Below are 23,575 nucleotides of genomic sequence, written 5' to 3'. Positions count from 1 at the left end.
ATACGGCGCTGTGGTCGGCAACACCTATGTTAGAAAACAAGTATCTGGCGCAGTTGTTAGGTCGGTTACTGGTGCTACAATGGCAGGTTATAAAGATTTAAGTGAGTTTGAACTTGGTGTCACAGTAGGTGACGAACGATGGGGCAAAGCATCTCCGAGGTAGCGATGAAGCGGGGATTTTCACGTACGACCATTTCACGAGTGTACCGCGAACATCAGGAAACAGGTAAAACATCAAATCTCCGACATCATCTACAGCCGGAAAAAAGATCCTGCAAGAACGGGGCCAAAGATGACTGAAGGGAATAGTTCAAAGTGACATAAACGCAACCCTTCCGAAAATTGCTGCAAAGTTCAATACTGGACCATCAAGTGTCAGCGTGCTAACCATTCAATGGTACATCATCGGTATGGGCTTTCGGAGTCGGAGGCTTACTCGTTTAACCTTAATGACTGCGCAACACAAAGCTTTACGCCTCGCCTGAGCCCCTCAACACCGACATTGGACTGTTGATGACTGGAAACTTGTTGCCAGGTCGGACGAGACTGGTTTCAAATTGTGTCGAGCGGATGGACGAGTACGGGTATGGAGACAATCTCATGAATCCATAGACACTGCATGTTAGCAGGGGAGCTTTCAAGCTGGTGGAGGCTCTGTAATGGTGTGGAGAGTGTGCAGTCGGAGTGATATGGGACCACTGATACGTTTAGATTCGACTCTGACAGATGATACGTACGTAAGCAACCTGTCTGATAACCTGCATCCATTCATGTTCATTGTGTATGACGACGGACTTGTGCAATTCCAGCAGGATAATGCGACACCCCACACGTCCAGAATTGCTACAAAGTCGCTCCAGGAATACTCTTCTAAGTAAACACTTCCGCTGACCACCAAACACCCCAGACATGAACATTATTGAGCATATCTGGGATGCATTGCAACGTGCTGTTCAGAAGAGATCTGCACTCCCTCCTACTCTTACGGTTTTATGGACAGCCCTGCAGGGTTCATGGTGTCAATTCCCTCCAGCACTGCTTCAGACATTAGTCGCGTCCATGGTACGTTGTGTCGCGGCACTTCTGCGTGCTTTCGGGGACCCCACATGATATTAGGCGGGTGCACCATCTTCTTTGGCTCTTCAGCGTATAACCTACCGCTTGTGGTAACAACACTAGAAGCGGACACAACCCACTCAGGTGGCCGTTCTACCTGTCACAGAGAACTGCCACTAAATTATTTACACACCAGTCGACAGTGTGTACCTGCATGAACTTACACTGCCATCAAACCACATCCTCCGACTGGTTCAATTTTTGTCAGGCATTGTACGTTAATGGTTACGAACTGATTGTATAAGAAAAATAAGGAAGAATTTAACTGTGTCTTCGCGGTGCAGCCATTCCGAAGGTCGACTCGTTGAATTTTAGAAAACCACCTGATACCTTAATCTGTACAGAGGAACGGGGTTAGGAGTGCAGTGTCATGCCCATGTGCCATATCGTTCAATGTATGTTAGCGCTGGAGCTTAACGCTCGAAAATGCCGATGTGGCCCGGCGGCCTTAGCTACTGGAGCGTTGCTGGGGTCTTTGGCACTGCGTGCTCTGGCTGTACACTTCGTGGCAGGTAAGGGCCACGTGCAGAGGACCATCTCGCCGTCACCGTGGCTGCGCATGGGCCGACATGCAAAGCAGCCCAAAGGCCTGCCAGGCGGCACGGCAGCGACGAGAAGGAGCGCCGAGACTCGTGAATACGGTAGCTCCACGACGTGATTCGAATCCTGGACCGGCCACACTCAACTAGTCATACTGGCGGTTTTCCTGCAGCTCTACGTGAATGTCGGTAGGGCTCCACAAACAAGTTTACAGCCTGTGGCAATGCGCTGTGGTATTCCGTGTCTGATAGTCATAGAAAAGCATAGGGAAGGAAGAACGTCGATAGTTGTGATTTCGTGCGTCAGAACAATATCTGCACAAGAACTACATCAAAAAATTGAGGGCAGCACAGTACTTCCAGATGCGTTTGCTGCCCTTTTTTGCCGTTGGGAATTACCGAAGCAAAAGACATGACTGAAAAGAGAGAGGTGATAATACTGCTACCACATACCCCCCGTCACACACCGTACACCATAGGAAATGTAGTCCGCCTGCAAATGAGGTCTAATCTAATCTCCGCCCGAACAGGCCATTAAGGCCCAACAATACCGACCGGCCGCAGTGTCATCTTCAGCCCACAGGCGTCACTGGATGCGGATATGGAGGGGCATGTGGTCAGTACACAGCTTTCCCGGCCGCATGTCAGTTTATGAGACCGGAGCCGCTACTTCTCAATCGAGTAGCTCCTCAGTTTGCCTGACAAGGGCTGAGTGCATCCCGCTTGCCAACAGCGCTAGGCAGACCGGATAGTCACCCATCCAAGTGCCAGCCCAGCCCGACAGCGCTTTACTTAGGTGTTACCACTGCGACAAGGCCGTTAGCCACAAATGAGGTAGCTCACAAAAGTATTGTCCGAGCGGTACTTGAATACTGCTCGTCAGTCTCAAATCCGTACCAAATAGCATTGCAGAGGAAGTAAAGAAAAGCTGCCAAAATGAGAAAAATGTCCTCGGTGTAATGAAGCAAGTCCAATCAATTAAAAGCACGGTCCAGATTGTATACTAGTTAGCTTCTTTTCAGAACACGACGATACAATAGCTGCATACTTAACAATCATGTACAATCGCGCACTCGACGAAATATCCGTACCGAAAGGCTGGAAAGTTGCACATGTCACACCAGTACTCAGCCGGCCGCTGTGGTTGAGCGGTTCTAGGCGCTTCAGTACGGAACCGCGCTGCCGCTACGGTCGCAGGTTAGAATCCTGCCACTTGCATGGATGTGTGTGATGTCCTTAGGTTAGTTAGGTTTAAGTAGTTTTAAGTCTAGGAGACTGATGACCTCAGATGTTAAGTCCTATAGTGCTTAGAGCCATTTGAGCCATTTTTTGACACCAATATTCAAGAAAGGAGGTAGGAATAATACATTGAATTACAGATTCAGTTCACTGAAATCGGTTGAAGCAAGATTTTTTAAAACATTCCGTGTTCGAATATTGTGAACTGACTCGAAGAATACGGTAGATTGACACATTCTCGGCACGGATTCAGAGAACATCGTTCTTGTGAAACACGAGTAGCTTTTACTCAAGCGAAGTAATGAGTGCTATCGCCAGGTATCTCAAATTGACTCCATGTTTCTAGACTCACCGAAGGCTTTCCACACCGTTCCACACAAGCGATTTCTAATTTAATTGCGTGCTTATGGAGTATCGTCTCAGTTGCGCTACTAGAATCGTGATTTCCTGTCAGAAAGGTCACAGTAAGTAATGGGCGGAGAAGCGGTAACGGCAGTATGTGTCACGTGAGCTCAGTGACTTCCAACGCGCACTGGTCAACAAATTTCACCCTGGAACAAATTTATAAAGGACATTTCAACACTTCGAAAGCTGCCCAAGTCGACTGCTTTTTATGTGATTGTGATGTGGAAAGACCAAGGAACAGCAGCAGCTTAACCAAGACTTTGTAGACCTCATGTACTGATGGTCAGGGAAGTCCGGCATTACTGAAGGTGGCTGTAAAAAATCGCATGAAATCAGCGGAAAGGATCACTCGTGACTTCAAAAGCTCTACCAGCAGTCCAACTGGCACAGTGACTGGGTGTAGGGAGTTAAAGAGTGGGATACGATGGCCAAGCGACGCACCGTAAGCCACCAGTTTCTGTAATTAATGCTAAGAGACGCTTGAGGTAGTGGAAACAGCGACACCACTAGAAATGGATGACTGACAATTCATGATGTGAAGTGATGAATCACGCTATAATCCATGGCAATCCGAACAATCCGAGGGTAGGGTTTGGTACAGAGGTGGTGGTGTTTAGGTAGGGGAATCGTTTTCGTGTTTAGGATGAACCTGTAGTCCCTTTATTGTGCTTAAGAAAACGCTAAATGTGTAGGGATATGGAAATAATTTAAAGCAATGTGTGCTGCGTACAGCAGAGGAATAGTTTGGAGCCGATAATTGCCTGTACCAGTATGACAACGAACTCTGTCATTAAGCAGTATTTGTGATACAATGGCTTATAGATAGTAAAATTCCTGAAAATTACGGGCCTGTCCAGAGTTTCGTTCTGAATTTAATGGAACACGTTTGGGATGAGTTAGAACGTCGACTTTGCTCCAGACCGCAGCGTCCAACATCACTACCTTCTATGACTTCGCTTCTTAATTAAGAAGGGGCTGCCATTCCTCTACAAACATTCAGACGCCTCATTGAAATTGTCTCCAGTAGAGTCAAGGCCGTTATAAAGGCGAGCTGTGGACACATCCCATATTAGATTTCACTAACACGTGTCTGGATAGTTTCAATCAGATGTTGTATGTGTGATTATTGAGTAGTGTTGTGTGCGAGACTTCGATAGGATTTTGAGACGTGTGAGCTATGAAGGGTCTTTAAGACAGTGTAAAAAAAAAATGGTTCAAATGGCTCTGAGCACTATGTGACTTAACTTCTGAGGTCATCAGTCCCCTAGAACTTAGAACTACTTAAACCGAACTAACCTAAGGACATCACAAACTTCCATGCCCGAGGCAGGATTCGAACCTGCGACCGTAGCTGTCGCGCGGTTCCAGACTGTAGCGCCTAGATCCGCTTGGCAACTCCGGCCGGCTAAGACAGTGTCGATTATTACGTAAGCCTGATAAAAAGGCCAGATAAAAACTCGCTGCCTTTCTGACTAATGGCGGTAATGATACGGGTGTACTACGAAGGGCGCTCACTTAGTAATGCCGCACATATTTTTCCGAAAGCATGTTGTTTTTAGTCAGGGTTTAAACACACCATATTATTCCACACTCTTTTCGCTACAAAACCCTATTCTTCAACCTAATCTCAGTTTAATGTGACGGCCTTAGACCACCTTTCAAATAAGGATATACTTGCATGGTACCACTCATCTGGTCGACGTCGAAGCCTTCGTCTTGCTGCATCAATAACCTCCTCATCATCCACGTACTGCTTCCCGCAGAGTGCATCCATCATTGTGCCAAACGGATGGAAGTCGGAAGGTGCGATATCCACGTAGGGTGGATGAGCGTGGATAAAGTTTTGTGATTTCCTCTCGGTTCCGCAGATATGTGTGAGGCCATGAGTTTTTATGGAAAAGAAGTTCGTTTGCATTTTTGTGGCGATGAACACGCTGAAGTTATTTCTTCAATTTCCTAGGCCAGCCGGCACGCGGGAGATCGCAACCTTGTTGCCACGACGACAGACACCTCACCCAACGACTCACTGTGCTTTTGTTCACTGCCAGGTCTCCATACACATTCTGCAAGCGCATATGAATATCTGAGATGCTCCGGTTTTCCGGCAAAAGAAACTCAATGATAGCTGTAATCCATCCCTTCTTCCTACTTGCAGCTATTGTCCACAATAAGCAAAGTCTTTCATAAAAATTTTGAGAGAAGCGAAGATTACAATAAACTTTCTAGTTTACTTAGCTTCTTTTGTACATTTGTCTCCCGCTCTTCTTGCCTAGGGGTCTGATTCTTAAAGCTGAAAATGTCACATTGTGGGTCCTCGCGGTTGGATTGATCTAAACAAATTTGAAAATTGTTGTTACAGAATTTTTGTTGTTACGTTAATACACACACATCAAAAAAGTTTTTCATTACCTCATTTCCGAGAGTTCCGGAACCTGTACAGAAAAGTGGAACAGAGATCAACATAAACAACTTTTCCACCCTTTTTATTGCTCATGAAAATAACACGTTGCATGTTGTACCACCATACAGCGAGACCTCCGGAGATGGTGGTCCAGATTGCTGTACACACCGGTACGTCTAATACTCAGTACCACGTCGTCTTGCATTGACGCATGCCTGTATTCGTCGTGGCATACTGACCACAAGTTCATCAAAGCACTGTTGGTTCAGACAGCCCCACTCCTCAACGGTGATTCGGCGTAGATCACTGAGAGTGATTTGTGGGTCACGTCGTCCATAAACAGCCCTTTTCAGTCTATCCCAGGCATATTCGATAGGGTTCATGTCTGGAGAACATGCTGGCACTCCAGTCGAGCGACGTCGTTATCCTGGATGAAGTCATTCACAAGATTGCACGATGGGGGGCGTGAATCGTCGTCCATGAAGACGAATTCCTCACCAATTTGCTGCTGATATGGTTGCACTATCTGTCGGAGGGTGGCATTCACGTATCGTACAGCCGTTACGGCGCCTTCCGTGACTACCAGCGGCGTACGTCGGCCCCACATGATGCCACCCCAAAACAGCAGGGGAAACCTCCACCTTGTTGCACTCGCTGGATAGTGTGCCTAAGGCGTTCAGCCTGACCGGGTTGCCTCCAAACACGTCTCCGACGATTGTCTGGTTGAAGGTATATGCGACACTCATCGGTGAAGAGAACGTGATGCCAATCCTGAGCGGTCCATTCAGCATGTTATTCGGCCCATCTGTGCCACGCTGCATGGTGTCTTGGTTGCACTGTTGGACCTCGCCATGGACGTCGGGAATGAAGTTGTGCATCATGCAGCCTATTGCGCACAGTTTGAATCGTAGCACGTAGTCCTGTGGCTGCACGACATTCAACATGGTGGCGTTGCTGTCTGGGTTCCTCCGAGCCGTAATGCGTAGGTAGCGGTCATCCATTGCAGTAGTAGCCCTCGGGCGGCCTAAGCAAGTCATCTCATTGACAGTTCCTATCTCTCTATCTTCTCCATGTCCGGACAACATAGCTTTGGTCCATTCCGAGATGCCTGAACACCTCCCTTGCTGAGAGCCCTTCCTGGCACAAAGTAACAGTGCGGACGTGATCGAACCGCGGTATTGACGGTCTAGGCATGGTTGAAGTACAGACTACACGACCCGCGTACCTCCTTCCTGATGGAATGGCTGGAACTGATTGGCTGTCGGACCCCTCCGTCTAATAGGCGCTGCTCATCCATTGTCGTTTACATCTTTGGGCGGATTTAGTGACATCTCTGGTCAGTCAACGGGACTGTGTGTGTGATACAATGTCCGCAGTCAACGCCTATCTTCTGAAGTTCTCGGAACCGGGGTGATGCAAAACTTTTTTTGATGTGTGTATTTTGCTACATTTTAGTATATCATACAGTCTTTCGATTTTTCACATTAAAAAGCCTAAATTACATTGTTCGCACAAAATACAAAAATACGTCAGATCACATCAGAGGTATGCTTACCACACTCACACTCTGCGGAAATAACTATTATCCAAAGGGTTTACAATTTTTTTAACAAATGAATTTCTGTTAGTTTCTGTTAGATTATTACTTTCGATTATTATTTAATAAACGAATCCCGAAATAAACATAGTAACCAGTACAGTATTGTATAATTAATAATAGAAATTTTAAGTGGACCAAATAATTCGTGATTTTAAATGTTTCTAAGAAAATAATTTTAACCGTACATTCCGAGCTAGTACTTATCGATTATAACATCTAGACTAAAACATTTTATAAAGTACTTCATTTTCGTAAATTTTAGCTTGAAATATAACATACTGTGTATAAAATTATGTGTATCTTCAGATAAGCAACTGAGATAATATTGACCTGTCCAAAATTCGAAAAATAATACAGGTATCGCAAACTATTGTTGAGAAAAAGTATCGATGGAGGAGGATGTCTCTTTATATAGCTCTCTCCTTGGAACGCACCCCCGTTACAGACGCCATTTTGAAGACTGCGTATAGCACCGTCACTTCTTGGAACTTCACGAAATAGCGGCTTAAGCGGGAATATTCAACGATGTCCCACAACAAATTCCGCATATTGTCATTCGAAAGTGCTCAAGGAAAAAATGTGTTGCATTACTTATCGAATGCCCCTCGTACAATTATTTCGGTATTACGAGGGCAGTTCAATAAGTAATGCAACACATTTTTTTTTTCTGAAACAGGGTTTGTTTTATTCAGCATTGAAATACACCAGGTTATTCCCCAATCTTTTAGCTACACAACACTATTTTTCAACGTAATCTCCATTCAATGCTACGGCCTTACGCCACCTTGAAATGAGGGCCTGTATGCCTGCACGGTACCATTCCACTGGTCGATGTCGGAGCCAACGTCGTACTGCATCAATAACTTCTTCATCATCCGCGTAATGCCTCCCACGGATTGCGTCCTTCATTGGGCCAAACATATGGAAATCCGACGGTGCGAGATCGGGGCTGTAGGGTACATGAGGAAGAACAGTCCACTGAAGTTTTGTGATCTCCTCTCGGGTGCGAACACTTGTGTGAGGTCTTGCGTTGTCATGAAGAAGGAGAAGTTCGTTCAGATTTTTGTGCCTACGAACACGCTGAAGTCGTTTCTTCAATTTCTGAAGAGTAGCACGAGTGTGTTCGCACGCTCCGCCATTGCAGGAGTCACAGCTGTGCACGGCCGGCCCGCACGCGGGAGATCAGACAGTCTTGCTTGACCTTGCGGCGATGATGACACACGCTTTGCCCAACGACTCACCGTGCTTTTGTCCACTGCCAGATCACCGTAGACATTCTGCAAGCGCCTATGAATATCTGAGATGCCCTGGTTTTCCGCCAAAAGAAACTCGATCACTGCCCGTTGTTTGCAACGCACATCCGTTACAGACGCCATTTTAACAGCTCCGTACAGCGCTGTCACCTGTCGGAAGTCAATGAAACTATACGAGACGAAGCGGGAATGTTTGAAAATATTCCACAAGAAATTTCCGGTTTTTTCAACCAAAATTGGTCGAGAAAAAAAATGTGTTGCATTACTTATTGAACTGCCCTCGTAGTACAGCTTTGCGTGTTCGGCAGGATGAAAGTAGAAACTTGCACGGGTGACGCACTCGTTGTGACGAGTGTCGGCCGCGAACAAATCCTGCCGTTGTTCCCGGATGTAAGAAGAAGCGCACGCGACAAACCCGGCGCCCGGCATTCCGGGCGCGCAGCGCATCCCCGATGCGCGTCCAGCTCTACCCCGCCGGGTCGCCGGTCGGCGCGCGTGCACTCGTGCGCTTCGCGTCGCGTCGGATATACAAGTGGGTCGTGATACGCTCTGCCGCGCAATATAAATTATTCGCCGCGGCCGCGTTAATGAGGAGGGATCGTCGAGAGCCACCTGGAGCGGCGCAGCTCCGACAAACGCGGCCCTCGTGTTACGAGGCGATGACAGCGGCCGGCCGATGCTATCGGTGCGTCGCAATAACAAACAGTGGCGCTGGGGGCGGCCAGTGAAATATTTTAATTGCGCCGGCTATCAGCGCAGATAGTAATTGAGCGGCGGCCGTCAGGCTGGCAGCGCGGCGGGGCGCCGCCAAACCTGCTCCGCCACAGATTTATACCCGCCGTGTCACTCCGCTCCCTCCTCCGCAGCCGGCCCAGTCACCGCTTTTCCGCTCCGCGGCCGCTGCTGGCGCTGGCTGTGTTTGGTTGCGCAGTATCGTAGAAAATAAACAAACGTTTATTGTCATTGGGAACAACTTTAGTTGAACACATAATGTTCGTTGATGCTTCCCGGCCACACTAGGCGTCTTGTGTGATTGGTTATGGTAAAGGCCACGGATGGGCTGTCTGCGACCCGCGGGCTGGATATGGCCGGCGATTGGTTTCGGGCTAGTTCGTGGAAGAAATTCGTGAGGGTGAGAGAGAGGGGGGAGGGGTGAGGGAGGTGGAGGGGGGGGAGCGATGCACGTGGCGCTCGCATTGTATTTCGGCACGAGACACATTTTCAGATACTTCTGCAATCAGTCATCAAAAGAATTTTTGGAAAAAATATTTTAAAAACGCTAGCTTATTTTGTACACGAACGCATTAAGTTTTAATCACTGGAATGACCTGCCTGTGCCTAAAAATCGCAAACTTCCTCCTTATTTCCATATCAAATGCAATTACTTATCTCACTGCCGTATTTTATCTTGCTATTTTATCTCCTATTAACATTAGTAAATAATTCTTGTCCGTTGTGGACGTACTAGTACACTGCAGATGTTGAAACTGTTGGTTAACTTTTAATGTGCTTTAATAGACGTTTATTTTCCATGATGACACATCAGAGAGATTAGAGCCCACACAGAGGCATACCGACAATCCTTCTTTCCACGAACAATACGAGACTGGAATAGAAGGGAGAACCGATAGAGGTAATCAAGGTACCCTCCGCCACACACCGTCAGGTGGCTTCCGGAGTATGGATGTAGATATAGATGCCTTACATTTCTCCTTCAGATGTTTACATTTATTTACGTGTCATAAAAATTATTTCCTTGCTAACGGCGTTGAAGATTTTCGCAACGGAAGTTTTTAAGTCAGCTGTTGTAAAACATCATAAGCAAAGAAATAATCTTCACCACACTTAAGCAAACTTAAATATGTGAAAATGGGATGAATATAAATGAAACGCATGTACTCTCAAAAACGTGTGTTTTAAGACATAATTTGCTGTCATGGCGTATCGAGAAAGGAGCGCCATTCATATCTGTGCGTTATCTCATGAACATTAACGACATGGGACTGTATGATTTTCACTTTTTGCACGAGCAGCGCTGCTCTCGCGTCACGTGACGAGACGGCCCGTGAGCTTAAGCACGTGAATCATGCCCGCGGGTCAGCAATGGTTCAAATGGCTCTGAGCACTATGGGACTTAACAGCTGTGGTCATCACTCCCCTAGAACTTAGAACTACTTAAACCTAACTGACCTAAGGACATCACACACATCCATGCCCGAGGCAGGATTCGAACCTGCGACCGTAGCAGTCACGCGGTTCCGGACTGCGCGCCTAGAACCGCGAGACCACCGCGGCCGGCGGCCAGCAATGGTTGTCCATGCCTGAAGTAGGCACTCTGCGACTTTCCTATGCAATGTGTGTTGCCTATAGCCCTGCCCAGGTCCACGTGAAGGAGGATAGGCCGTACTTCCAAAATAACATTTTCCGCTTAGAGACACTCATTCTAAAGGTTTGTTGAAAATTACTCTATCAATTTAATGGGTTAGGTAGTACGTAGATGCAGCACATCTGGTTAATAGACCCTGATAGTTTGTTGAAATCACGTCGTCCCAGGGCTGGTGAATTCAATGAAATGATGCTCAGCGTCGCCGGGAAACATGAGCAAACATTTTGTCTCTAACCAAAGTTCTTTCCCATGACGTGATCTATCACCCTTTGACTTTTGATGCAAACACTTTGAAACACCCTGTATAGTTAGTGATGAATTTAGTAAAACACTTTAATTTATGGTTTGCTTGTAGTCCACGTGTAGAGAAACACATACATTTTAAACGCTACTCACAAGATTCACAGTGGACAGCACACACTGAAAATAGCAAAGGCACAAAAGAAAACAGTCAGAAATATATTGACATAGTAAACAGAGAGCACTCTATAGATCGTCGACGGCGTTTATGTACTATTTTTTCGTGCGGATGGTATGTTTCATCAGTAATCTGCATCATTATTTGCTTATATCTTGCTGGCCGCTGTGGCCGAGCGGTTCTAGGCGCTTCAGTCCGGAATAGCGCTGCTGCTACGGTCGTAGGTTCGAATCCTGCCTCGGGCGTGGATGTGTGTGATGTCCTTAGGTTAGCTAGGTTTAAGTAGTTCTAAGTCTAGGGCACTGATGACCTCGGATGTTAAGTCCCATAGTGCCTAGAGCCATTTGAACCATTTTTTGCTTATATATTATTTTCAGTGGTACTTATTGCTATATAACGTTATTTTATTTGAATCTTTAATAATGCCGTCTGCGCATCTGAGGAATTTATTCACTTTTCAGTTTTTCATTCAAAGTTTGGTTCTCATATTTCTTATGACGTGAATATATTTCCTGTTCTTGCAACATATCCATTTTATGACCTTTATGTAGTTGGTGAAGTGCTTTGACATTTCTCACTACATTTCCAATTCAGGTACTTTATTGCGTTTACGTGTGTTGCTATTGCTGGTGTGAGTCTGTGGTGTTTTTGTAGACTCCAGTGCGGTGTGCATACCTAGTATGAAAATCTCTGCTTGTTTGCCCTGGGTAGAATATGAATAATATATCCTATGTTTCCAGAATGAGATTTTCACTCTGCAGCGGTGTGTGCACTGATATGAAACTTCCTGGCAGATTAAAACTGTGCGCCCGACCGAGACTCGAACTTGGGACTTTTGCCTTTCGCGGGCAAGTGCTCTACCACCTGAGCTACCGAAGCACGACTCACGCCCGGTACTCACAGCTTTACTTCTGCCAGTACCTCGTCTCCTACCTTCCAAACTTTACAGAAGCTCTCCTGCGAACCTTGCAGAACTAGCACTCCTGAAAGAAAGGATATTGCGGAGACATGGCTTAGCCACAGCCTGGGAGATGTTTCCAGAATGAGATTTTCACTCTGCAGCGGAGTGTGCGCTGATATGAAACTTCCTGGCAGATTAAAACTGTGCGCCCGACCGAGACTCGAACTTGGGACCTTTGCCTTTCGCGGGCAAGTTCTCTACCATCTGAGCTACCGAAGCACGACTCACGCCCGGTACTCACAGCTTTACTTCTGCCAGTACCTCGTCTCCTACCTTCCAAACTTTACAGAAGCTCTCCTGCGAACCTTGCAGAACTAGCACTCCTGAAAGAAAGGATATTGCGGAGACATGGCTTAGCCACAGCCTGGGGGATGTTTCCAGAATGAGATTTTCACTCTGCAGCGGAGTGTGCGCTGATATGAAACTTCCTGGCAGATTAAAATTGTGCGCCCGACCGAGACTCGAACTTGGGAAGACTCGAACTTGGGACCTTTGCCTTTCGCGGGCAAGTGCTCTACCATCTGAGCTACCGAAGCACGACTCACGCCCGGTACTCACAGCACACAAGTTTCATATCAGCGCACACTCCGCTGCAGAGTGAAAATCTCATTCTGGAAACATCCCCCAGGCTGTGGCTAAGCCATGTCTCCGCAATATCCTTTATTTCTGGAGTGCTAGTTCTGCAAGGTTCGCAGGAGAGCTTCTGTAAAGTTTGGAAGGTAGGAGACGAGGTACTGGCAGAAGTAAAGCTGTGAGTACCGGGCGTGAGTCGTGCTTCGGTAGCTCAGGTGGTAGAGCACTTGCCCGCGAAAGGCAAAGGTCCCATGTTCGAGTCTCGGTCGGGCGCACAGTTTTAATCTGCCAGGAAGTTTCATATCCTATGTTATTTTATGTATTCTACAATCTGAACGTCGGTCACAAATAATAACGTAATACTTGAAAGAAAACATGACTGGTAGCAGCAATAGTTATTTCAAAACCAAACCCACCGTTCTTAAAGTCGCAGAATTTCACCAGACATTTCGAATGGATAAAATAAAAATGTCTACATCTATACTCTGCAGACCACTGTGAAGTGAATGACAGAGGGTACGTCTCATTCTACTATTCATCAGACTTCTTTCCGTTCCATTCCTGTATGGAGCGCGAGAAGAATGATCGCCTAAACGCCTCCTTGCTTGCTGAAAGTGGTCTGTCTGTCCAGAGTCAGTTTACCCACACGGTACATTGGATCACTTGGCGGGGGGAGGGGGGGGGGCGGTTGGAAGACTATTGGCGTATTCTATTGACAGTAGCGACAGTTCATGCATGGGTGTCAGGAGTGTTAGTAGAGAGCTGTCATCGATGAAGCGGGACACCGACGATGTCTCCTGGGCCAGCGTCAGCGTACGTGTAACATACATGCCGATGTCGTCGTCTGAGAAGTCAATTTGATCATAAAATCTGCCGCTCGGTACACAGTCATGTGGGCTTTGTCTGCATTTTATGTGTGTTCAGCTGCCGTGTTGTTGATGTTTGGAGATTGCATGAAATCAGATGGCGGCGCCAGTCAGGTTTGCTGTGCTGCAGGGGTTCGCCTATATTATGTTGCATGTGTACCACAGCTGCTTAGTTGCCCCTAAGGAAATTTTATAACATTATAATGTGGTGCATTTTATTTTTTAATGTGAGATTTAAATTCAATTTTGAGACAGTCTGCGAATATCAGCGCCTGCTACGGTGGACATATGTCACTTCTGCTTACTAGTGATTCGAGCGACGGTAAACATATTTAACAGTGGTTATCATTTAATGCCTCCTTTGTGGAAACAAAACTAAAAGTATTTAGATCTCTTGGTCAGTTTCAGTGTATCCACAGTATATGTATGTTTTCGTCTAAAACATTTTATTTCAACTGTATGATTTTCCTTGCTATTTAAACAGAATTAAGAGTCAACTGTGACGGGTGGTTCTAGTTTACTGAATAATGTTAACGACGTTGCTCAGGTGATGGTTCAAAATTCGATGTGCAACGTCTTAGTTACAGCTTAAATTAATGAAATAAAATTTTATTAGACGTTACCCTCACGTGCTGAACGTAAGTAAAATAAAATGCTTGAAAGGAATATCAGTACATATGGCGGAATAGGGACCCTGCAGGTAATCAGTGTTACGGGCCTCACGCGATCTAATACCTGCCGTGGTCTAAAGTTCTCGTCGCGACCCCCACGGGAGAGATACGTAGAGAACTGTAGCTTATTCTCCTACTCCTCACTTACAGCACCATTTGGAAACATTGTAAGTAAGCTTTCGCAGCGTACGCAGAACAGAAATTGTGTCGCCAACTTACGTTACCTCCAAAGGCACCTGACCACGGTACTACGTAAGGTTCAAATGGCTTTAAGCACTATGGAACTTAACATCTGAGGTCATAAGTCCCCTAGAACTTAGAACTACTTAAACCTAACTAACCTAAGGACATCACACACATTCATGCCCGAGGCAGGATTCGAACCTGCGGCCGTAGCGATCGCGCAGTTCCATACTGAAGCGCCTAGAACCGCTCGGTCACACGGGCCGGAGCGTAAGGTTTACCCGTAAGCGCTCTGTAGATTTAGAAGTTGAACAAAAATATGGAAACGTTGTGGGAAATGCGTGCTTGAACATAAATGCAGGTGTTAACCAATCCTGGAGGTTCCGCTGTTGTCTCTGACGTCACAGGTGCGATGTCCTCAATACGTCGCAAGTACCAGTCATGGGCAGGACAGTTCTCAGCATAGTTGTAAGTGCACTATGTTGGGGCCCAGTGCATTCCAACGTAGGAAAGCTATTGGTGCTAGTATGGTGACTGCTTCCGTAACCAAAAGTAGCGGAAGTGTTTGGTGTACTACCGCATACAGGGAAAGAGGAAAACTATCCGCTAAGTCACAATGTGGAAGAACGTGTGCGTTGAGGGATTGTGACAGACGGTCACTGAGGAGGACATCAGCAAAAGTCACTGCTGAACTGAATGTCGCACTCACGAACGCTGTCAGTACAAAAACAACACGAGGAGTGCTTCATTAGCTAGGAACTGCAGAGTGAGATAAAATTCTAAAACCCATATCGTGATATTCCATGGGCCCCATGGTTACTCGGCAAGTATTGATTACTGCCAAGAATTATGTGGCCGTATTTGCTGATCAGGTCCAATCCTTGGTACAATGCTTGTTCCCCAATGGTGAAACTGTGTTCCAAGAAGACAGGGTCCCTGCTCACACAACTCGTGTCTCCAGTACTGGTTTCGTAGGCACGAAGGTGAATTCTCGCGGCTCCCATAGCCATCATAGTCTACAGATCTCAACATCATTGACCCTTTGTGGTCTATTTTGCAGATAAGGTTGCATTATCGCTACCGATCTCCATCATCGTTACCTGAACTTGGCGCTATTTTTCAAGAAGAGTGGTATAGGATTCCCTGGACAACAATATAGGACATGTAGTTATCCGTTACGAGACAATTGGAAGCGATTTTTAATGCCAACGGTTCCGCTACACCGTATTAGGCATGTTAATGTGTGCAGTGTTTGTTGTTTCAAAACTATTGTCCTTCCATTGCCATTACGTCGCTAATACAGACAGATCTCGTTTAAAGGTGTTGTGGATTTTATGCACGTGTTTAATAGACAAATTAATGATCTGGTGTCATATGTTTCATCTTCATTAATTCTTAGTGAATATAAAATTTTAATCGCATATGCTCATCCTCCTCGACACAGCCATTAGTAAAACAGTTTCCTAGTGTGAATACTTCAAAATAAGAACAATGATTAAAAGCTCTGTATAATTTGGAGGTAATGACTCAGAATGTTACATATACACCTTATCTTCAGGTGAAAATTGTTCGAAATATGCATACAGTCGACGGATTGTTTGGTAGCACACTCCCACGTAACAGAATATTTGTCTCTTGAGTTTAATGCCACACGCTCTTATAAATTATCATGTGATTATTATGTTTACATTGGGTCTCGCTGTTTCTCAAGGCAAAATAATGGCTGCTATTATTATTATTATTATTATTATTATTATTATTATTATTATGACTATAATCAGACGTCTATGGTACTTACCTTTTCCCCTTTTACGCATTTTCATTTGCACCCATAGCAGCAGAAATAATCCATCTTTGCTCTCATTAACAAATAAATGTGTAAGAACAGGGCAAATAAGTGCAACAGTAAAGTTTCGGTCTAAGTACAAAGTATAACAATAACCGTTATATTGAACTCATGTGACGGTGCTAGGCGCTGCAGTCTGGAACCGCGAGACCGCTACTGTCGCAGGTTCGAATCCTGCCTCGGGCATGGATGTGTGTGATGTCCTTAGGTTAGTTAGGTTTAACTAGTTCTAAGTTCTAGGGGACTAATGACCTCAGAAGTTGAGTCCCATAGTGCTCAGAGCCATCTGAACCATTTTTTGGAACTCATGTGAAGACTACGGTTTGATGTCACTGACATGCATAGTACGTTATGCTCAGTCCACACTCGTCCTTAAAAACAAGCTACGAAGACAACTTAAAATGTGTGGCACAAATATGACTATGATAACTAATAAATTTTGTTTGTTTATAGATGGTACGCGATGCTCATTAACTTAAAATGTTTACTTTACCTGCATATCTAATAAACATCGCTAACGCACGCTTGTGCGATGGCGATGCAATCACAGGTACCGATAGTCGGTTCGAATCCTCATAGTGGAAGAAACTTTCACCGCTAATATGTGACCTGTAAGGGGATAAGAAGTGGTGGCGTACTGTTCCTGATACCACAACTGGTGCCAATGGCTTGCCTTAAATTGCAAAGCTCTCTCCAGAGTGTCTCATAGTCTGACTGCACGAGGCACTGTTTATTATGAACTGGGGGTAAGATGAGGACGTTAAGCTCGGCGACCCCCTTGGTGCTTTTTGAGAGAATTGAGCTGTTTACAAGCACCTTGTTGTATCCACTCCCTAATTTCATGATCATATAACACAACCACTCAGCATATACACTTATGACACAACACATTTTGTGGAAGAATGTGTAAGTGATGGCGTCTGAACCAACCCCTTTGGCTTTCCTGGCCAACTGTTATACGAATTTAGTTATAAGCTTCAATCTGATGTCCAGTAATGTTTCGTTCGTACGGATTATTAGTATAGTCGTGCTGTACGTGCTTCCATAGCGTGCCAGCAGGAAATTGTGCACTGGCTATTTACCGCCATCGGAAATTTGTTATAAACTGGTGAATGTCTATAAGAAATTTGCTCTTTGCATTTCAATAGTTCAGAAATGGGTGACTTGAGTTCAAACGATTTTCTTCCCGAAGATCTTCCACGTGCAACACGTTCTAGAACTGTAACCATGGTTGGAAAAACCGACAAAGTGGACAGTAGGGTGTTGGTTAGTCAGCAGTTAGATATGTGAAACAGTAAACGCCTTACTCGTATTGCAAAGAAGAGTATGACACATTTTACAGGAAGGTTTAGCTACGAGAATTCTTTGTTTGAGGTGGATACCACAGTTAATAAAATTCTGACTTTAAGCAAATGGTAACGACTTTCTCACTAACATTTGGAGCATTTTTAAACGTAAAATTCAACTTATTTCGTGCAATGGTTTGTTGCTGTCGATACAACGTGAGGCTAACAGTCTACGTCTGAAACGAAATGTGAATAGAAGTAGTGGGTAGAAGTCGATATCCTTGCACCAAAAACAAAAAAAAGTTCAAATGTGTGTCAAATCTTAGCTTACACACTACTTAACCCAAATTATCCTAAGGACAAACACACACACCCATGCCCTAGGGAGGACTCGAACCTCCGCCGCGACCAGCCGCACAGTCCATGACTGCAGCACTTGAGACCGCTCGGCTAATCCCGCGCGCCGGCCGCGGTGGCCGTGCGGTTCTGGCGCTGCAGTCCGGAACCGCGGGACTCCTACGGTCGCAGGTTCGAATCCTGCCTCGGGCATGGGTGTATGTGATGTCCTTAGGTTAGTTAAGTTTAAGTAGTTCTAAGTTCTAAGTTCTAGGGGACTTAATGACCTAAGATGTTGAGTCCCATAGTGCTCAGAGCCATTTGAGCCATTTTAATCCCGCACGGCGCACCAAAAACACACGAAATCGATTTCATCTGCTGGAAAGATTAGGCCCAACGCTCTTGCAGATACTAAAGAAATTCTTGTTATTAATCACCTTTCAAAGGACAAAATAATAATGGGAAAACTGAGGAAAAAATTGGTTCAAATGGCTCTGAGCACTATGGGACTTATCATCTCAGGTCATCAGTCCCCTAGAACTTAGAACTACTTAAACCTAACTAGCCTAAGGACATCACGCACATCCATGCCCGAGGCAGGATTCGAACCTGCGACCGTAGCGGTTGCGCGGTTCCAGACTGAAGCGCTTAGAACCTCTCGGCCACCAGAGGCCGGCTGGGAAAACTGAGGAACTTGAAGTAGGAATCATCGGTGCATCCACTTCGACCACCATGTTTTCAGCACTCTGATCTCCGCCTACTCCTGCATTAAAAAGGTTTGTGGTGTAAAAGTCGCTTGTGAGGATATATATTTTGCAAAACTTCCAGAATCGCATCTTCTCACAAAAAAAGCTCTGAATGAAGTCTGTTGGCCTAAAATGGGGGTGCGGAGAAATATAAAAGCATTTTCATACCAAAAAAACTCAGTTGTTTGCTATCTCAGTGATAAATGTCCCCTTACTTTCGAACAAAGAGTATTCATAAAAGTAACTTTGAAATTTGCGCTGCAGTTTCACGAGTGTGCGTGGTCGTCGGTTGGTGATAAGTCAGCGAGGCAGAGATACCACTCTTAGAAGGCATGAAGAAAGATCAGGGATTAAAGTGCCATCTACGACGATGTCATTAAAGACGGAGCACAAGCTCGGGTTTGGGAACTACGGGGAATGAATTCCACTGTGCACTTTCAAAAGTAACCATCCTGGCAATTTGTCTTCAGTAATTTAATGAATCTCGGAAAATCTAAATTTGGATGGCCGGACAGTGATATGAACCACTTCTCTCCTCTACAGCAATAAGTCAGCTTGTCGAAATATCCGATTATCAGGACAACGTCACCGGGACGAATACTCAGAACAGTTCAAAATCAACCTTCATGTCGCGATCACTAGTTTGAAATCGCACATTGTAATCATTCACCACCCAGGTATCGCAGGTATTTCAGTCATTTCAGAGTATTTTTCATCATTTTTCCATTTTTAAACATTCTTTTATGTGTATAGCTCACGTATCTGAAGAGCAACCATCAACGTGCTGCCAATCCGCCCCTTTTTGGGAATGAGGGAAAGACGCTAAATAAAAAAAAATAGCATTTAGTTATAAGCAAAAGGGGAACGTCGGAGAAAATCGTAGGGTTAAAGAGACATCTCGTAGCATGTATCATAATTACCAATAGTTACATGGGAACGTTGTGAACGAAGAGCTTCCCCTATGCTTCTGCGTATAAATACTTGGGTGGAGCAGTAAATTGGATTTATTTCCGTCAGATCTTTACGTTTCGTGTTAATTAACGGCACAGCAGAGCGTGATTTCAAATCTCATGTCAGGTCTCTGAACGGAGCAATGGGAGAATCACGCACTGCTCAACCGTACGAAACCCTGCTGGATTTGTTCACTTTCGTCTTGCACTGTGTTACTGCTGCTACGTTTACGCGTTAGCGGACAACGATGAAAGCGGAATGTCGTAGTTATCTTGTTGTGGATCAGAATAGATGTACTATCTCCTCGCTTGTCAAGGAATACTAAATTTGAAAAAAAGCCGTTTAGTACAAGGAAGCAAGTATTTTCCAGTCATAGCATAACTTGAAGGAAGGAAGATAATTTAACTCCCCGTCGACGTCTAGTTTATTAGAGACGGACGCATAACCTCTTCCAAATAGCACTCGCTCAAGAAATCACGCGGACGGTAACTCGATGATTGTTTCTACAGATATGCACGGAACCAACCGACCAGGTTGACCATATAATCAATTTAACTTAGAGCCGACGATAATTATCTGCTAAATCTTTCACTGAGATTTTTTTTGTACTTTGTGTACTAGCACCCCTCGCTTATCCATCTTCTTAGTCAGGAGTACCTGAAAGACTTTTCTCTAGAAGACTGAATGTATCACCCTACTCGTAATCCTCTGAGTGGTTTTTTTCAGAGGTTTTTCATTGATGACATACGGATGGTTTTTGGAGACGAAGCGATATAAGGCACTCCGACCCACACGGTCTTTGAAAATATTGAATATCAATGCGACATTTGCCAGAGAACACGATAAACGTCTTTGGATGTTCTTATGTTAGTACGTGGGTGAAACTGTCAATTCCAGCACTTGTTGCTAATGTTAGAGGTTAATGCGTTTTCCACGTTTCAGTCAACCTCATTTTCTAACTTAAATTGCCTGATGATTGAAATGTGAGTCACTCAGACCTCATATCTAAAAGTCGATTCATAAGAGAAAAAGTATACTGTATCACACAGTCAGTTCACGCCGCTTCCTTCACTAACAACAGCCATAACCTGCAATACTCTCTTATAAGCTTTTGGAGCACGTTACTTTAATGTATTGAACGCAGAGACTGATTACGTATATCTAGCTCTAAACACCAAAGCTGTGGGCTCTTATCTTTGAGAACAACCCAGTTGCCCATTTTTCATTTTTTGTTTTTATGTAGGAATGAAATTTTGTAAATCGGCAACACATTCGTTCGTCACTTCAAAAAGAAGAAGAAGAAGGATAAACCCACTGTGTGTTCAGTGTACAGAACGAAAAGAAACTGTGGACTTTCGTTCCTTCTGTAATCCAATCCCAAAATTAATGCTCACTGTAGTTGGTAGATGGGACATTCGAATTCTTGTGATAGCTTTTTTTTACACCGAGACTTTTAGAAAAGTATCCTAAGTGCAGAAAACACACAGTGCTGAATGTACTCTACATGTAAAATGTAACAACGGAATGACGTAACTTCGAGGAAAGTGTTGTGTATCAACGAGAAATACTTGTGCTGTTTATTAAAGACGTATACTATTCGTTTACAGAAATACAGTTCCAGATTTAAGATAGCTTAAATTATACGAACGACAGAACATGTTGAGTATACGAAACTTCCTGGCAGATTAAAACTGTGTGCCCGACCGAGACTCGAACTCGGGACCTTTGCCTTTCGCGGGCAAGTGCTCTACCAACTGAGCTACCGAGCACGACTCACGCCCGGTACTCACAGCTTTACTTCTGCCAGTACCTCGTCTCCTACCTTCCAAACTTTACAGAAGCTCTCCTGCGAACCTTGCAGAACTAGCACTCCTGAAAGAAAGGATATTGCGGAGACATGGCTTAGCCACAGCCTGGGGGATGTTTCCAGAATGAGATTTTCACTCTGCAGCGGAGTGTGCGCTGATATGAAACTTCCTGGCAGATTAAAACTGTGTGCCCGACCGAGACTCGAACTCGGGACCTTTGCCTTTCGCGGGCAAGTGCTCTACCAGCTGAGCTACCGAGCACGACTCACGCCCGGTACTCACAGCTTTACTTCTGCCAGTACCTCGTCTCCTACCTTCCAAACTTTACAGAAGCTCTCCTGCGAACCTTGCAGAACTAGCACTCCTGAAAGAAAGGATATAGCGGAGACATGGCTTAGCCACAGCCAGAGCACTTGCCCGCGAAAGGCAAAGGTCCCGAGTTCGAGTCTCGGTCGGGCACACAGTTTTAATCTGCCAGGAAGTTTCATATCAGCGCACACTCCGCTGCAGAGTGAAAATCTCATTCTGGAAACATCCCCCAGGCTGTGGCTAAGCCATGTCTCCGCTATATCCTTTATTTCTGGAGTGCTAGTTCTGCAAGGTTCGCAGGAGAGCTTCTGTAAAGTTTGGAAGGTAGGAGACGAGGTACTGGCAGAAGTAAAGCTGTGAGTACCGGGCGTGAGTCGTGCTCGGTAGCTCAGTTGGTAGAGCACTTGCCCGCGAAAGGCAAAGGTCCCGAGTTCGAGTCTCGGTCGGGCACACAGTTTTAATCTGCCAGGAAGTTTCATATCAGCGCACACTCCGCTGCAGAGTGAAAATCTCATTCTGGATGTTGAGTATACGTTTAGAAATCATTCCTCGCGGTTTCCCAACAACTTTAAACAGTAACTTTGCACTTTCGAATACATTTCTCGCATACGTAGCTTTTACATTAAGTCATTAACAAGAAGAAGTCATATAATTCACAGGAAAATATAACTCTCATTTTATTCTTGACTACTTTTCAGAATGAAGCTGAAGAAATGATTTTCTTGTTTCTACTTTCTTCTGAATGTTAACTTTGACTATACTTTCTTCCACGACGTTCTGCGAGATTCTAGCTTACTTCTGATGCTATTTGGTCATTTAATAATCTCAGGGAACTTCGAGTATTACAGGGTCTTTATAACTACACTTTCGCTGCTTGAGAGGGCCTCCATGAAAAACTGGACAATGAAACTTTGTGTAAACATTTGTAAGGTCGTTCGGAAATGATATAACGAGTAAACCATCGAAAAAAAAACACATTTTAATTTCCATATGTGACGGTAACGTGTGTTAACTGCGTATCATGTTTATATTCCAGATTACAAAAGTTTTACAATGTGACTATTATCTGCATCCACTACTGCATGGAACCACACTAGAGATACCATTTCACAGTTGTTCGCAGCAGTTTTAGATTGTAGATTATGGAATGTTCATCTGTCGTGACACATCTCGTGCACTATTTGAATATCGAACATTGCGTCCAGCATTCTCAGTCATGGCAGAAGTAACCTCTTCAACAATTTGTGGCGCAATTGTCTGTCGGCCTCTCCTAGGAGCAATTCTCGAATCTCCAGTCAATTCGAACTTTCGAATCATGTTCTTAAACCCTGATGCTAAAAGAAGACCTCTCTGTATTCCTTTAACGCGTCGATACTTGCGAAGAGCAGAAGCACCATTGCTGTTGTTTTAATGAAAGCCCTGTTCACCTTGTCCGTGCCTCTGTAGACCGTCTGAAATTCTCAATGCGCACTGATGCTTGTGTTTCAGCCCTACGTCGCCGTAACAGTACAGACACCTAACGGCCAGCCATGACACTAACACAACTAACAACTGCAGCACAGTCTGGACGTGATTCCTACAAAGCTGGGTAGCCATACAGTAAATAGCTTTCCGTCTACATGGGCTCAAGGAGCGTAAGTTTAATTATGATCACCCTGTATTTTAAGTGCTTCACGGTTCGA

The 23,575-nt window shown here is 45.0% G+C and overlaps 1 protein-coding gene and 3 non-coding genes across 4 annotated transcripts in view; 2 read left to right on the top strand and 2 right to left on the bottom strand.

Moving 5' to 3' along the window:
* Nucleotides 1–23,575, top strand: part of LOC126184299 (uncharacterized) — a 574,731-nt gene that overhangs the window by 124,559 nt on the left and 426,597 nt on the right. The window lies entirely within an intron of this gene.
* On the bottom strand, nt 21,472–21,545 carry Trnas-cga (transfer RNA serine (anticodon CGA)). The gene has a single exon. It is a non-coding gene; the product is annotated as a tRNA-Ser (tRNA).
* Nucleotides 21,772–21,845, bottom strand: Trnas-cga (transfer RNA serine (anticodon CGA)). Its single transcript has one exon. It is a non-coding gene; the product is annotated as a tRNA-Ser (tRNA).
* Trnas-cga (transfer RNA serine (anticodon CGA)) lies at nt 22,271–22,344 on the top strand. The gene has a single exon. It is a non-coding gene; the product is annotated as a tRNA-Ser (tRNA).

This window comes from Schistocerca cancellata, chromosome 4 (assembly GCF_023864275.1).
Source record: "Schistocerca cancellata isolate TAMUIC-IGC-003103 chromosome 4, iqSchCanc2.1, whole genome shotgun sequence".
NCBI lineage: Eukaryota > Metazoa > Arthropoda > Insecta > Orthoptera > Acrididae > Schistocerca > Schistocerca cancellata.
This window is presented reverse-complemented; position numbering and strand designations above follow the sequence as displayed.